The 15,672-nt window shown below is 32.1% G+C and overlaps 1 protein-coding gene across 1 annotated transcript in view; it reads left to right on the forward strand.

Moving 5' to 3' along the window:
• Window positions 1-836: 836 nt before the first annotated feature.
• LOC108565311 (fibroblast growth factor receptor homolog 1-like) overlaps window positions 837-15,672 on the forward strand; it is a 22,489-nt gene continuing 7,653 nt past the window's right edge. The window contains exon 1 of the mRNA XM_017924701.1: window positions 837-1,263. The gene's annotated coding sequence lies outside the window, so the exon portion shown is untranslated. The remainder of the gene's footprint in view (window positions 1,264-15,672) is intronic.

Raw genomic sequence — 15,672 nt, forward strand, 5'->3', positions numbered from 1 at the left:
TAAGACGCTTTGATACAAAAAATTAAATAAATAATGATTTTTGTATTACTGAAATCAATGATTTCATTAAACTTTGCTATATTTATTTTCAAGGAAACATGTGTATACTGTAAGTGCATAATAGATCTTTATATATTTTTCTAGTGAAACATCCGATTGAATTGAATAAGAAAAATATTTTGCATAAACACGTGGTAAAACTCTACTAAACGAATTATCTTGAATTTTATGTAATTATATAATTTTCTATTAACTTGTCAAAAAAATGGTGACTGAATTTGGTAAAATTTGTCCTCAAACAAGTTGTCTGTATAAATTTGAAAAATATCATCTCGATTTAGGGTGCGTCTTATAGTCCGAAATATAGTTTGCAAAAAAATCAATATTTTAATTAACAAGATGTTTTTTTGCATGTATTATTGTAAATGGGTTAAAAATAAGCACGTCAGACGTGCAAAATAGATGAGTGAAAAATAAAAGTACAAAAAAAAGGAGATGCGAATCCTCCGGCTGGAAGGAAAATTGGAGAAAATGGAAGAGTGCCAAGTTATTTGCATCCTCCGTGGGTTTCATTAAGTCACTTCGTAAATAATGAATTGGAGTGGTGATTGCTCTCATCCTAGGCGCGGATCTAATGAGACAAAGGCGCAGCACCTGGGGTACACCGCGCGCGCGATGTTTCCAATCCTTTAATCAGATAAACGACCTTGGCGTTGCGAAGGTGGAAGGAGGTTGGGCGTTACGTTGAGTGCGTGGGGATAAGGGTTTTCAATATATTTTTTTTTGGGTAGGGCAGGGGTTGCCTGCGCTTCGGAAGGAAACGAGTGGTAAGAAGGCATCGTTTTTCGAAAAGCAAAGCACAGAGCAAGCAAGCAAGCATACACATCTTGAGTAGAAATAGACTTGGCTCCGGCTCGAAGTCCCTGTATTAGTAGTGCCGAGTGGGCGACGACGACGACGACTAGTCAGTCAGTACCCAATAACAACGTTTCGCGTCTGCATCCGTTCTCTTTCAGAACAACGAAAAGAGTCTTTCAGTCGAGCCACCGCTCGCATTCGAATCTGTTCCTCAGAAGTGCGCGCGCGCTCCTCCTTCGGATCATCTTTTTTCAATTTTCTCTTTTATTTATTTAAATCCCCTTTGGATCATGATCTAAATCAAGTGCATCCGAATTAGTGTGATCAACGAAAGTTTTTGCCGCTCGCGAAATAACCAAGAGATCTGAGTGTTCCAACTAGGACCAAAACAATTTACAACTGAAGGTAAGTCCTCACTGTTTTTTTCATACTTTTTCTTTTCCAATTGTTTTTGAAGTAGTTTACGCGAATTTACTATCCTCGCGGTTATGAATGGAACGCTTCCTTCTACGTCCCGCTTCACGTTCTTCTTCATTATTCGCAAGATTAACAAGCAACCAGCGTATATCTGATGTTTAGCATATTGTTAAAGAGTTGTTAAGGATTCCAATGTCTCTCTTCCCTCGATGCCGGTAGCATGTAAATAGATATATAATATTTATAAACGTGTCTATTGTCTTTTCTTTTTGTTGTTCCTCTTCTCCGCATTATATATATATATATTTATATAATATATTTGTTGAGTGTATGCAAGGTAGCAAGTGTTGGAACGAGAGTTGAATATTAATCTGAAGAGTGTGTATATATATATGCCTTCTAGCGCGGGCTGCATGATAAGTTTAGGTAGATGTTTGAATTGCTTGTTAAATATGATATCCGGTGACAGTGCGGAGATGGTGAGGCATTCTTATGTGTTCCGAATGGTTGCTGTCTGTCTGGTTCGTTTCAACACATGCGGACGGAACCACTGGAGTCCTGGTAGAGTGGATCGCGTTTCAGAATTCAACGAAAATAAATCATTCCGGTATTTATTGACTGCCTTCCCCGTTTGGAACGAAAGCAGATGCCGCCTCCTCCTTCATTCCTTCCTCGACCGGCGGTTTCCTTTTTTTTTCAAAAACACTGAAAAGTGTAAATAAATGACAACATTATATAGGAAAGCAAAGGGTGGGGATTTGGAGATGAAAAGAAACTGAAAAAAAAAATAAAATAAGGATAGAGCACCAGCATAGCGGACCATTATTAATCTAAACAATGAGCATTGTTAAGACTTTCCGACATCATCAATGATGCAGTAGAAAACTTGTTTGGGTACCGCATCCTCCCTTTCATCTCGATCCCTTTTCTCATAAGTTTCCACACATCACGGTGCTCGTGGCGTAGATCATTTTCCTCCCCCCAATTGATTAGCCTTGGAATTGCTTCCTATTTATTTTTTTCTTTCATTCTTCTTCTTCTTACTCTCCTCTTATACATCTGGCAATTTCCGATACACTTGAAAACCCAGATGTTTTACAGAAAGTTCGTCGAAACTGGTGGATGGACAATGGAGCTGCGCCCCGAGAATGGGCCCCTATAGTGTGCAGCGCCAGGAAAATCTCCCACTGATCTTTATTAAGGGAATTATAAACTGTATGAGATGTGCCACATGCCCAAACATCCGATTTCGAAAATCCGTTACGTCGCCGACGTTTCCGATCGGCGGCTTCTATTTGTTATTCCGTCCGTCGTCTTTCCTTTCGCCAAATTTCCGCTTTTCAAAACACATACAATATTATCGAAGTCCTTCAAGAAAACAATAGGCGGCTTCTCAATTGCGCGTCTTGATTCCTGGCTCCTACGAAACAGTCTATGCTTTTTATTGTTTACGTTTTTATTTCCAATCTGTTTCTGGAACAGATCACTTTCTTGGAAGTGCACATTCGAATCGCTCCTTCTAGGCTTTGATGTGCCAAATTGCGACAGTGCTTTTAACTTTTTCAGTAACAACTTTCTTGTTGCACGTGCTTGATTTTAAACGACAGTTCTATTTTTGTATTACGACAAATTATTATTATACAACTTTCAATTGATAAATGCATTTGTGTCACAATTTTGTTTATTTTTTTTTGGTATTTGCAAATGATTTGGATATAACTAGAATTTGTTTTCGCATCTAAAGCTATTACTGATTAGTTATTTATCAATAATCGCATGTACGTCAATCAAATCTTTCAATAACATTTTAATTACTTCAAGATTTTTTTTAACATTCATTTCGCAATTATTATTGCCGTACCAACAAATCAATTTTTAGCATTCACAAAGATTTTAATTTTCGATTGTCATTGTAACCCATTTAAAATATTTTCCAAATTTAGATAATTTCTCACAATGAAAATATTTTTTAGTACTAAATTTACAGTTATTTGTCCAAAATTTATATTCTTATACACAATTAACTAATGCTATTGAATTCATAATACTGTAAAGTGTTAAAACTCAATTTTCTTTAATCACGAATAAAAACATTACTAGAAATCAAAGTTTAAGAATTGTTTGTAAAATTAAATATTTTCTGAAGATATTAGAAAACAAAAATATTTCATTATAAATTTAAAAAAAAAATGTTTTTTTTTAAGAAATATTTTTTTCAATTTATATATTTTGAAATTGCTAGAAAATAAACATATTTGATTATATAAATGTAATAAATAAATAGCGTAAATATAGATTTACATTTATATGTATACATAAACATAGAGCTAAGATAAGCTATATACAAGAGTTATATAATAGTCCGCACCCACGCAGATATACGGCAGGCGGTATGCAGTCTATCAGGAGATACATTTGACAAGTATAAATACAAGGAGAAGTAACATCTTTGGTGTTTTGTTAATGGTAGGTTCATGATTGAATCATCGCCTCGCATAACGTGAAGATCAGTTTCAAGAGGTTGTTCGGCGCAAACGAGCATTTGTGATGTGTCGTTGTTTCGTCCTTTTTTCATCTCTCTCTCTCTCTTTATTACAAACACAGTTTCAAAGTTGTTCCAGCCGTAAAGCTACTTTCGTATACTAATTGACTAGCTGTTTTTATCCTCTTTCGAAAATACTATGACACTTGAAATATGAAACCACGTCCAAATATTATTTGTTACATATTGTTCTTGTTCGACTATGTAACAAGTTTTCCTTTCATATTTAATGTAAGTTTATTAACTACATTTTTTTTCTAAAATGCTCATATATTTGATTCCATAAATCACAACTTTTGTTAAAATTTTTAAAATACCACCGATTCCACTTAATCGGGATACATCATTACTTGTATATTTGTCCCGGCTGTCCCAATTATGCGAAGTTCCATTTGTTATTTGTTCGGTTTTGTTTCCGTTCTTTAGAATTTGTCCCATATAAGCGGGTGTCCAAACTAAGCGGACTCGACTGTATATGCAAATATGATTATTTTAATTGATAATTTTCGAACTTTTTCCATTTCCCTATAGAAATTAATAATATATTGTGAGGACAATTTCATTAATTCAGTTTCATAATTTGAGTATTGGAATCTTTTCTCCTTTTATGAATTGAAATCTTTTCTATTTATATTTAATGTCCATTAATTCCTTTTATATACATTTTAATAGTTTCAGTATAATTATATATTTTTAATTTCCTCTTTGTTTCTTCTTATTAAAAGGAATGCGTGAATTGTAACCATTTATTTATCTTATTTGAATATTTTGTGGGGAATACCGAACGAATAATCATTGATAAAATTAAATTATTGTTTCACTAAGCTTTTATCATTATTAGAGTAATCACTAATTTTATATTTTACTTTGACGTTTCCTTTGGTGTTTACATAATGAATAATCGTAGATAAAATTATATAATATTCATTGTTTAAAAAAAGTTTTATAATTTGTTTTAATTGAAGGAATAATCTTTATTTCCTTGAATTTCTTTTATTGATAAAATATTATCATATTATTTATTTTATTAAGCTTTTATCATTGGTAGTTGATTATATTTTTTCTTTGTGAAAATATTTGTCAGTACTAAGTTTTCAATAAATTACTAGAAGTTGTTTATGAGTAATTGTTGATAAAATTAAATTACATCTATTATACTTTGGTGTTTTGATGAGAAGATTGAATGAATAATTGGTGTAATAAACTGTAGTTACTTTATAGTTTCTTTGTTTGTTGGTGTTTACTGAATGGTGGAATTCATTAAGTAAATGTGGAAGGTGTATATTAAGGATGATCGTTTTGGAACGACTAGATGAGAACGTTCTGAATGCGTTGACTTTGCTGCTGGTTGCCAGACTCACCTTGCCTCTGCCTTCTTTACTTCGTATTTTCGAAATAGACTCAAACAAAGGCCTTGGGGCCAGACAGTTACGCGTCGGCCGTAATGTGATGTTTATAAATACGCCAAAATATCAAAGTTTACCGAAATGGAACTACGGCAGAGCCGACGGTAAATCTTCATTTTTCACCGTCCCGTCTCTTGCTGCGAACGTAAACATTCAGGTTCAGGTCTCCTCTTCTCATCATCATTCTCTTAAACAAACTACGCAAACCCCACGGTCCGATCCGCAATACAAACACATCTAATCGAAAGCATGGATTAAGAGACTACTACTACCTAATGATAGGCATCAACACATTCAGATTGTTCCCATAGTTACGGATTCATCTGGTAAGCAGGAATTACTTTGTATATACACACACAGTAATCGAAATCAATTCCGCATCGCAAATATACGCAATTTGTTGTTTATTACGTTGGAGCGAATGCACGTCTCGTGTATTCCCGTTGAAAGTTTAATTAGTGGAAATGCCGCACATGATTAAGGACGATTAACGCGATCCATGAATCCGGCGGCATGCGGATTCCGCGTCCAAAATGCGACCATTAATTGGCGACGTTGCGTAACCCTTCCTCTCCCGATGGACCAATTGACGGGCAATTGAGGAATCTTATCCAATAATTGCTCGGAGCATCGTCGACGTCCGTTCTGTCGGGACACAGGACTGCTGTATGTGTACATGTCTGCTCTCCTCTTTTTATTTTTGCATCATCATCATCCAACCGAGATAACGCTCTTTATTGCCATCATCTGCGGTATCCGAGAATTCGACACGGACAATTAATAGGTTCTTGTTTACATCTTTTTCCCATGTGATCCTCGCCGTTGCATAATACCGCCTGTGTGCGGTTTTCTGTCGCAAAGTGATTCATTCACATACAAGAGTTTCTTCACATACAAATCACGTGATACATCCTCCATACGATCAACAGAATTCATTGATAACTCACCATTATGGTTCTATACTTATATAACTAAAATACTACTATCATTATTATTTATTATCTACTATACTAGCAATAGTTTTGATATCAAATAAACAATTTTTTATTCATAAATTGATATATCTATACAATAATACTTAAAATACAAAAAAAAAAAGTTATTATTTTAATTAATATATTTTTTGTTGCATTATATAACTTGTAAGTTTCTTAGATCTGATAATGCTAATGTTGTTTCATATTAATAAAAATAAAAAGTAAATTTACAGCTTTCGGATTATAAAGTACAAATTTAGTACACAGCTAGAAAAGTGTCCGCTTCTAAATCTGATCTTTAATAAAAATAAATAGTAAAATGAAAGTAATGGCTTTCCTTAAAATAGTTTCGTTTTACGATCTTTTCACCAAAACTATTAACAAATTGTTTTATGTGTGTACAAAAATAATATTTCATAAATGACTAATTTAAGGAAGGAAATTGAAAATGCGTATGCATTAATGCCTCGTATAGTGCGGCTTCGTATAAGAAAAATAAATCTAAATTGCAAATTATATTCATGTATAATTTTTGTTGTGAAATCTCTTTGTTTTGTTTATTTTTATACTAATTTATAGTCCTCGTATTAAGCGAGTTATAGAATTATATAAGTTTCCTCACCTGTTTCTATTGGTTCGCACGTATCCGCACGTGCGGATAGTTTTAACACCTTTCATATAGAAAAATCATTGCAGCTGCCGGTTATTTATATATTAACGATGTGTGACAGTTGCTTTATTCGTACTTTAATGATCATTCATTAAAAACATTGTTATTTTGTAGTTATGATGTTAAATGTCATTCCTATTTTCAGAGATCTTAAGATTTTCTCGCGTAAAGTGATATCTAATAAAATGTGTAATTGTTGGTATGGTTAGCAGATGCTTTCAAGTTGGGAATACCGAAGGCTGACCATAAATTCATAAAATAGATCGGAATCCCGTTTATATGAGTTAATATCGGCAATGTCGATATTATGGAAGGGTGTGTGTTTACTGCTAAGTTATTAACACTAATAGGTAAATATGTTCTCCAGATTTGGGACAGGGGATGTCGAGCATCGAGGCATGCCTCTCTTTCCACCACTATTTGTAGAACCGGCACCCCCCGTTGTGGGGAGGACCTGGCAATTCTCGGTACCAATTATTCACCGGAACATCCCTAAAATGCCTGAAACCACAATCTGCTTTATGCCACTTCACCTGTTATACAGTCACAATATTTATTACATTTCATTATCTCTTCAAATCGAACCAAAGTTTTAAATATATTTCTACCTATGTTATCTTATATACATATGTTAATTATTAATTAATGAAAACACTTGTATTACAATTCTAATTAAGAGTGAAAAAAAAACATAAAAATATTATTTACAAAACGAAAACAAATCCTATAATTATCTTAAAGAAGTGACACTTGTTTTTGAAAAACTTATACAAAATATAGAGACAGTTTTGTTAATTAATTAAGTTTGTTTTGGAATATCAATTTTACAGATCGGCAAGGTTAGGTCAATTTTACAAAATAATATGCGTTCCCAATGGTGTGAATAATTATGCTCACTATACAGAACGTGAAGATTCCATTCGATAATTGATGATTTTTAATGCAAATATAATATTCATTTTAAATCTTGTTCTTAAGTTTTTTTTTTCATGAAACGAAATCAAATTTACAGAAATTTAATATAATATAAATATATTTCAAATTTTTATAAAAAATTTAATACAAAACAAAGTAATAAATTAAGAATACTTTTTGTATTTTGTATTTAATGTAATTTTGCTGTAAATTTGCTATAAAAATTGCCTTTCAAACTAATTTTCGAAGAAAAAAATTCAATTTTAAATCTCTATTTATTAAAGAAAGAAGCAATTAGTTTTAATTACATAAAATCTCATCTTGTGAGGTTTCTCGAAGCGTTTTCAGATTCTAAACTTTCAGCCGTTTCTCATTACTGATGCACTTTAAAAAAAAAAGTGAAACCTGTCTCCTACAAATTAAGAGCCGTCCGGGGTTGAACACTTTCTGCCCCGAGAAAAAAAAAATGAAATCCCAGTGACGTTTATCCTCAAGAAGCACTAAAACTGTTTTCGTTTAACAAATCAAGATCTAAAAAGGACATACGCTTATGTCCATAATTTTTTCCCTTATTTCTCTTTCTCTCGCATGCACACACAACGTTAGGCAATAAAGATTATCATTATTACATAATGCAGTTCGGGTTGAGTAAGCGCAGAGATTATGATCGGAAAGAAGGTGAATTTTTGGTTGAGGGCGGGGGGAAAAGCCCCTAGAAAATAGTGGATCGAGCTCTGTCCATTTCCACCATTCCATACTGGAATCCGATTTATGTGTAATTAACTGGAATTGTGTTGCGTAAGGGAACAAAAACAAAATATGCGTGGAGCATTTTAAACTATAAATAAATTCGTTTTGGAAGAGGACGAAGCAGGGACTATCTCAATGTGAAAAAAAATGTGGTCGGGTGTCCCCTCCGTTTTGGTGCGTTGTGTAATTTAATGGACGCTGTTCGCATTTACATAATGCCTTTCGTTTTCGGTCCCCATCGCGCGTACAATTTCTAGCGCTTCTTTCCCTTGTCCGGTGATTTTAGGGGTTGCTTCTTCGTTGCAGTTAGTTGTACCTATATTTGGTACCTATATGGAAATCAATTGGACTCATTCATCACCGCGGACTATGGGGGCCCTTTCGATGTTTACACGTGAGGGGGATGGACACGAACCCTGAATCCCTTTCCTCCCCATCCCCTCACATACGCGCGCTGCCTTGCCTTGTCCTGCCCTGCCCTTTATATTACGTTGGGTTCACGAAGTGCGCTAACTATTTATTACGGCCTACCCACACTAACGCCGTTCCGAACATAAATTATCACATAACGCCACGATATTTATGCAGATTTATTTAATATATACTTTCTGGCCAGAAATTTCCGAAAAGCCTAAAGCGCCTAAATCGTCGCATTTTAATTACGGCCGATAAATTATGGATTTGAACCCTTCCTCGGTGCCCAGCGACCGACATCCAACGCCCAGCGCGAACAACTCACAACAAGCACAACCACGTGGGAGGCTTCCCCGTGCTCCTCTACTCAACTCCACTCCTAACGGGCCCTTCCGCCCTTACAAATTCATCCCACACCCGACAGAAGAAGACCCATTATTCCTGTTCTTTCATTTATCAGTACCTAATTTATTGGTTTACTTTTGTTTTCGGTGATACTTAAATCCATCGTATTAATCCAATTAAATATTCTGAAGGTTAATTTACAGATTAGATTGTTTAGATTACACTGAATTATATCTCTAAAAACATACACATTGCTTTCTTAATCCAATCGTTAAAATACACTAACGATCTAAAAAAAACAACGAAAGTTGATTTTGCAAGAAATCTGTTAACCGCAGTCAATATTTTTTTCAAAACAAATAAAAGTTTTAATTACGTAATTAAAACTTACCCATTTTTAGCATTATCTAATTATTTATAAAACAAACCAAAAGTTAACTTTACAAAAAAATCTGTTAAGCAAAGAAAATACTTTTTTGTAAAGAAATACAAGATTTCATTTAAGCAATAAATCTTGCTTGTTGCATTCTTCGTTAAAATAAATGCAGTAAAATCGTTTAAAAGTTGATTTTGTAAAAAAAATTTCGAGAATAAGAAAACAAAATATTTTGAAATAAATAAATGTTTTTTTCTTAAAGTAATGTAAGATTTGTTTTAATGAAATTAATGTCTGGTTATAAAGAGTTCATGGTGAGTTACTCCTTTATAAGCAACAATTGCATTGCTTAATAAACGCGCTCGTAATAATATACTGGATGAACCACGTTCAACCAAACCAAATAGAGTTGCAAATGAAGAAACCATTAGAAAATTTAATAGATTCGTAACGAACGATCTCCAATTAAAGTTAATATAGGACAAAATATCTTTACATAATTGCATTGAAAATATTGAAACAATTACTATTTTTTTTAAATTAATTACATTATTATAAATATTTACTATTTATTATAATTATTAAAATCGTTATAATAGATGTATCATACTGACATACTTATTATTTTGTTGTACATTTGCAATTAATGAAAAGTTTTCTTATATATTCATTAATTAATAATTGTATATACACATTCATTGTTCGAAACATGTTTTGAAACTAAAATGTCTTATTTGTCCAATCGAATGCAATTATAAGTTTGGTTCAAGGTCGTATTTCAATATGATACTGAAAATGAATTGCTGGCAACTGTTCCTACATACATACTTACATACAAATTTTCAAAGGCCGACATTTATTTTTGTTGTGTTTTGAATCGACAAATAGTGGTTGTGTACTCTTGGCATCCATAAAACCGATAATAAATATTGATTTTTTTTAATACCTTGAGATGAATTTCAATGAAAGTCACATATTTTTACGTTTTACCTCTTTTTGTTTATATTTGCAAAATAATTTTGTTATTCAGAATAATGCACATTATGTGAAAGTCAATTATAAGTAAAGTTTGTGTCCTTTGTATTTTGAGGCACCGGACATAAATATGAAATAGGGCTCTCAATGCATGAATGTTTTTTTAACTGAATTTTCTTTGATTTATTTGTTTGAAGATCTGCTGTAATTGGTATAGGTTGTATTTTATACTGGTATAAGATGAAGCTTATGTATAATGTATGTAATAATCAGTTTGTTCAAAATGTTGCAACTTTGTCTCGACGAGGCACGCTCCACTATTTAAAACGAACTTTTCATATAAACATTTTTTCATGTAAACATTTTCTAAAATTACCCGCTCACAGATACACGTGCACTCACCAGACGCACACGCATAGGGAATTCGAACGCGAACCTAGGAGCCGGGCCTGACTCATTTAACACGTCCGATATTGAGATGTCCACAAAGTGTTACAAAAGAACGTAACGCGTGGCACAGTTCCCTCTATCCCACGTCCGTCTCTTCCCTTCGACACCCACGTACCATCGAATGCAATTTTCCATCATTGTTTTCGATGTCTTCATCCGCCCAAAGAAAGTCTAGACTCGAGACAACAGAGCACGTGGCCAAAAAACGAAAGTGCATTATTTTAAGTTTCCGTCGAAAGTTAAGCTTGACGCGCTTTCCATTCGACGTGGAAAGCTTTGCCGATAATAGTTTCCGAAAACTTCGGTCCGTTCGAGAATTATTCATGATTGCAGTGCATTTTGCATTGATTATGGATGCAAATGCGACGTGGTTGTACCCCTTTGGTGAGGCAGGTAAGGTAGGAACGATGAGGATGGTTGGTGTAGATGCTTTTCGATGGTGCACGTTTCGAGACCTCCGATGAGAATTTCAATGTCGCCGGCGGCGGAAGTTCTCGGTGCGCTTCTCGGAAACCGGAAGTCGTCGAAGGCCTCCGCATATCAATGGCACAGCCGATCTTTGGATACAGATTTTATAATTTTATACGGAAATCAAAATATTTTTCATAAATTTCTCACAATCTTTACTTATAAATACAAGACAAGAATATTTCTTATATCATCCAATTATTGAATAATTTAATTCTCATTATTATAAATATTCTAAATTTTACTACAAATAAAAAAAAAAAATTTTTTTTGAAAAATTTTAATATTTGAAAAACACAGGACAGGAACGTTTCTTGTATTGTCCAAAAAAATAATTCTAATTACTCCATATTTTACATAGTAATTAATAAAATAAAACGGATACATTTTAGTAAAAAAAATTAGTTCCCTTTAATACATACAAGACAAGAACATTTCTTGCATCTTGTACATATCTCAATGCATTTTCTATTTAACTTAATAATATATAAAAGATATAAATAACATAGAAATTTGCACATATTTCATAGTTTTCTAAGAAATCCAAATAATTTCGTTAATTTTTATTTTAATGTTTTATTTTAATTACAATTAAATATTCAATTTAATTATTTAATATCGAATTTAGCATAAAAATATTGAATTACTGATATTCATGCTCCAGTTTGAAACAAAACAATTTATGTGCAGTTAGTTTCAAAACTAGACATGTTACACGTGCTTCAAAAATACAGCAACAAAACTTGCTTTGTCCCATTCATAACAATCTAATACACATTATTGCGTTTGAAGCAGTTTACAAGTAACTATAAAAATCTACAGTTTGACCAAGAAAATATTTAATTGATTAAGTCAATTAATTGTATTAATATTAATTAATTAAAAATAAAGAAAATCCTGAAAAAAATGTGTATATAATTTTGCTTAGGTAAATCTGATGTTATATAAAATATTTTCTCTTAATACAATTGGATGTATGAAAAAAAGAAAAATGTAGTTTTCCAATTTCGTGTTTAGTTTCCATGTGAAAATCGGAGCTGTTTCCGGCGATTTGTTCCGGGTAAAAGGGAATGTTACATATTATTTTAATAGGAAGATTCGTTTCGGTGCCGGAAATGACCCTGAGGGCGAAAATAATGAACATCTGGCCAATAATCACCGGATTTACCGCCCTGTGTGCCATATTTGTCGACTGGAAATGGGAATACTGAAATCCGAATTCCTACCTACTTCTCCCTATTTAGAGAGAGGAGGACCACTTCAGCTATACCTGGCTTCAATTCACATTTCCGGTCCCGCAATTGGTGAACACGTGAAACGCACTTAAAGTATACTGTTTTGCATTATATCATACCAAGTTAAGATATAATCGTATACAATTTATTAGTTATAATTCTAAGAAAAAATCTATTAGTTTTCTGAACGTTAAAAAATACTTATGATAAATTTACAACAAATAAAGTAATTAGAAAAGCCATGTAAAATAATTATGAAATTCTATACAAATTTGTAAGTTATAAAAAAAAATAATTTGAATTACTTTAGAAGATTTCTTTGAATTTGCTTCTGTTAAAATGGATTGAAATTAGTGTTGCTCAGTCTTGACATTTTTTTGATTCCCGAGACATGAGACAACTGTTTAAGGCATTCCCGGGAATTCTTGGCGCTCGAGAAATTTATAAAAGTCGTTTCGATTATGTAGATATTTCAATAAAGTTATAATTCGTTTGACCCTCCATTGTACAAATCTATGTAATAGTGTTCATTATCGATTTTATTAACTTTTGTCATAGACAAAATTATAATTACGTCAGCTTTTAAATAATTTGAATCTTTACAACTGAGAGATTCTTTCCATCGTTTACCCATATTAAGATTAATTAACACATTTTTTTTATCGAGTCTCGAATGATAATGCTCTTGTAACGAGACTGAATATTTTTACAAAATTCCCGAGAATTCCCGGTTCAGCAATGAAATAATATTATAATATTTATTACATAATTCATGACTCCGTTAAGTTGTAATTGGTACACTTGTATTACAATAAAAAAATATATTTCAATGAAATTGGATCGTAAATCACACGATTCCAATACCTTTAATTTATCGTCGTTAAAACATGATCGTTCAAAATATAAAAGCTAATAACAGTAATTGACGCATAAAACGTGTATTATAGCTATTTTGTACATCGTAAATGCGTGTTTGTCCACGTGGACATCTAATCTGGTATTAATGTCATGCCTCTAATTAAAACACAGCACCGCTTACAAAAAAAAACAAAAATTACTTCATCTGTTCTTTCTCCCTCGAAAATACAATCCCCTCCGCGCGTAACATTAATCACGTAATCAATAGATGTTTGTATAATTGTTATAATTAACGCGCAGCGTACGCGATGAATTACGTAATCAATAGGCATGTTTATAATTATTGTAATTAATGAACCGAACCGGGCAAACCGTTCGCTAAAATGCGATAAAGCCGGGAAGGCAGGGGGCACAGCAGTAAAAGCGGGGGCGGACGTCGAAGTGGTTACGAGAAAATGCAAATAATCCAGCCCAATGAGATTCTATAACGGGACGCAATTATTGCCCCGTTTTCGGACCGGAAGTCGATTTGATGGTCTCCAGTTAATACGTTTTACGTTCATCGTGCGAAACGGATTCGTTTTTTTTAAGTTCAGAACAAAAATACAGTCATAAATCCATGTTTTTCAGGAAATTGACTAGTTATGATCCATACTTTATGTGAGACCTATTAAAATCATTTCTTTGTTTTATTTCATTTTTCTTTTTAAATTGTATATGGTATTAATTTATAATACAAAATAAATAATTTTGAGATTTTTTAATAAAATCATCATTATTACAAACAGGTCTATATTTAAATCCCGACAGTATAAAATACCGATAGTATCTTTTATTATTTGATACAGATTTCATATAGTGTCAGGATTATGGTTGTCGAGATTTTGATACTGTCGGAATTATAGTTGTCGGGATTTTGATACTGTCTGGATTAAGGTTGTCGGGATTATATATAATATAATATTTTCAACAAAAATCATTTGAACTCATCCGATCTTAAAAAATTATTAGGTAATTCGTGAGCAGTGCATTATTAAAATGCTTATACTTCAATTCCCTAATGCATTGCATTATTGGATTTTATTTCAGATTAAATATTTCATAAAATCAATTTCGAAATCATCACTAATACATTTTATTTAATTTCGTAACACATTAATTTTAAACATTTTTTTTTTAATTTGGACATAAAAATGATTCATTTCTTGCTAATTTTTATAAATTTTTATAAACATAATTCTATTTTTTTTTTCAGTAAATCTTTAATATTATTTATTTATACATCAATAGTTGTTTTGTAAATAATTTAAGATAAAGATGTTATTATTTTTTTAAATTATAATGTAGTAATTAATTAATTTTATAGGATTATTAAGTTTGTTTGCAGACTGTGCTTTGTTTCGGTTTTGCTGTTTGATGTTATTAATTAGCAGTGCATAATTAAAATGGATACGTCGGAAGCTCTTGAAATGTAACAATTCACGCGGAATTTTTGCGTATCTCATTATGTTATATATAATAATTAACGCAAAATTAACAAATCAACTGCAGACGCATAGCAAATGAATATTATTTAATTATGTGACAATTTATTTCTCGATACACATGTACTGCACATGTTTGTTTTTTATTTAGATTTATTTTGAAACGTTTGTTTATAACCATTCGTCATTGAATATTTATACTCATTTTAATTATATATTACTTTCAAACTTCTTCTATTCTCACAATTTATATATATATTTACTTATTCACTATTTTAAATTAAATTTTAACTTACTTTACTACTTTTATATGCAATAATCAAATAACGAAATTTATAATTTTTTTATATTGAAATATTTTATTTTTGCTTTTATTGTAGGCTTACATGCTGACTTTTGAATAAAATAACAGGTATTCATGTAATATACACATATATAACACGAATCATTGATTAACTTACTCTATTTGAAATACACTTGCTTCTCTTTTTATGCGGTAGATACGTTCCACAGGAAAACGCATAAAAATAAA

The sequence above is a fragment of the Nicrophorus vespilloides genome, unplaced genomic scaffold, assembly GCF_001412225.1.
Source record: "Nicrophorus vespilloides isolate i.1.1-1 unplaced genomic scaffold, Nicve_v1.0, whole genome shotgun sequence".
Taxonomy (NCBI): domain Eukaryota; kingdom Metazoa; phylum Arthropoda; class Insecta; order Coleoptera; family Silphidae; genus Nicrophorus; species Nicrophorus vespilloides.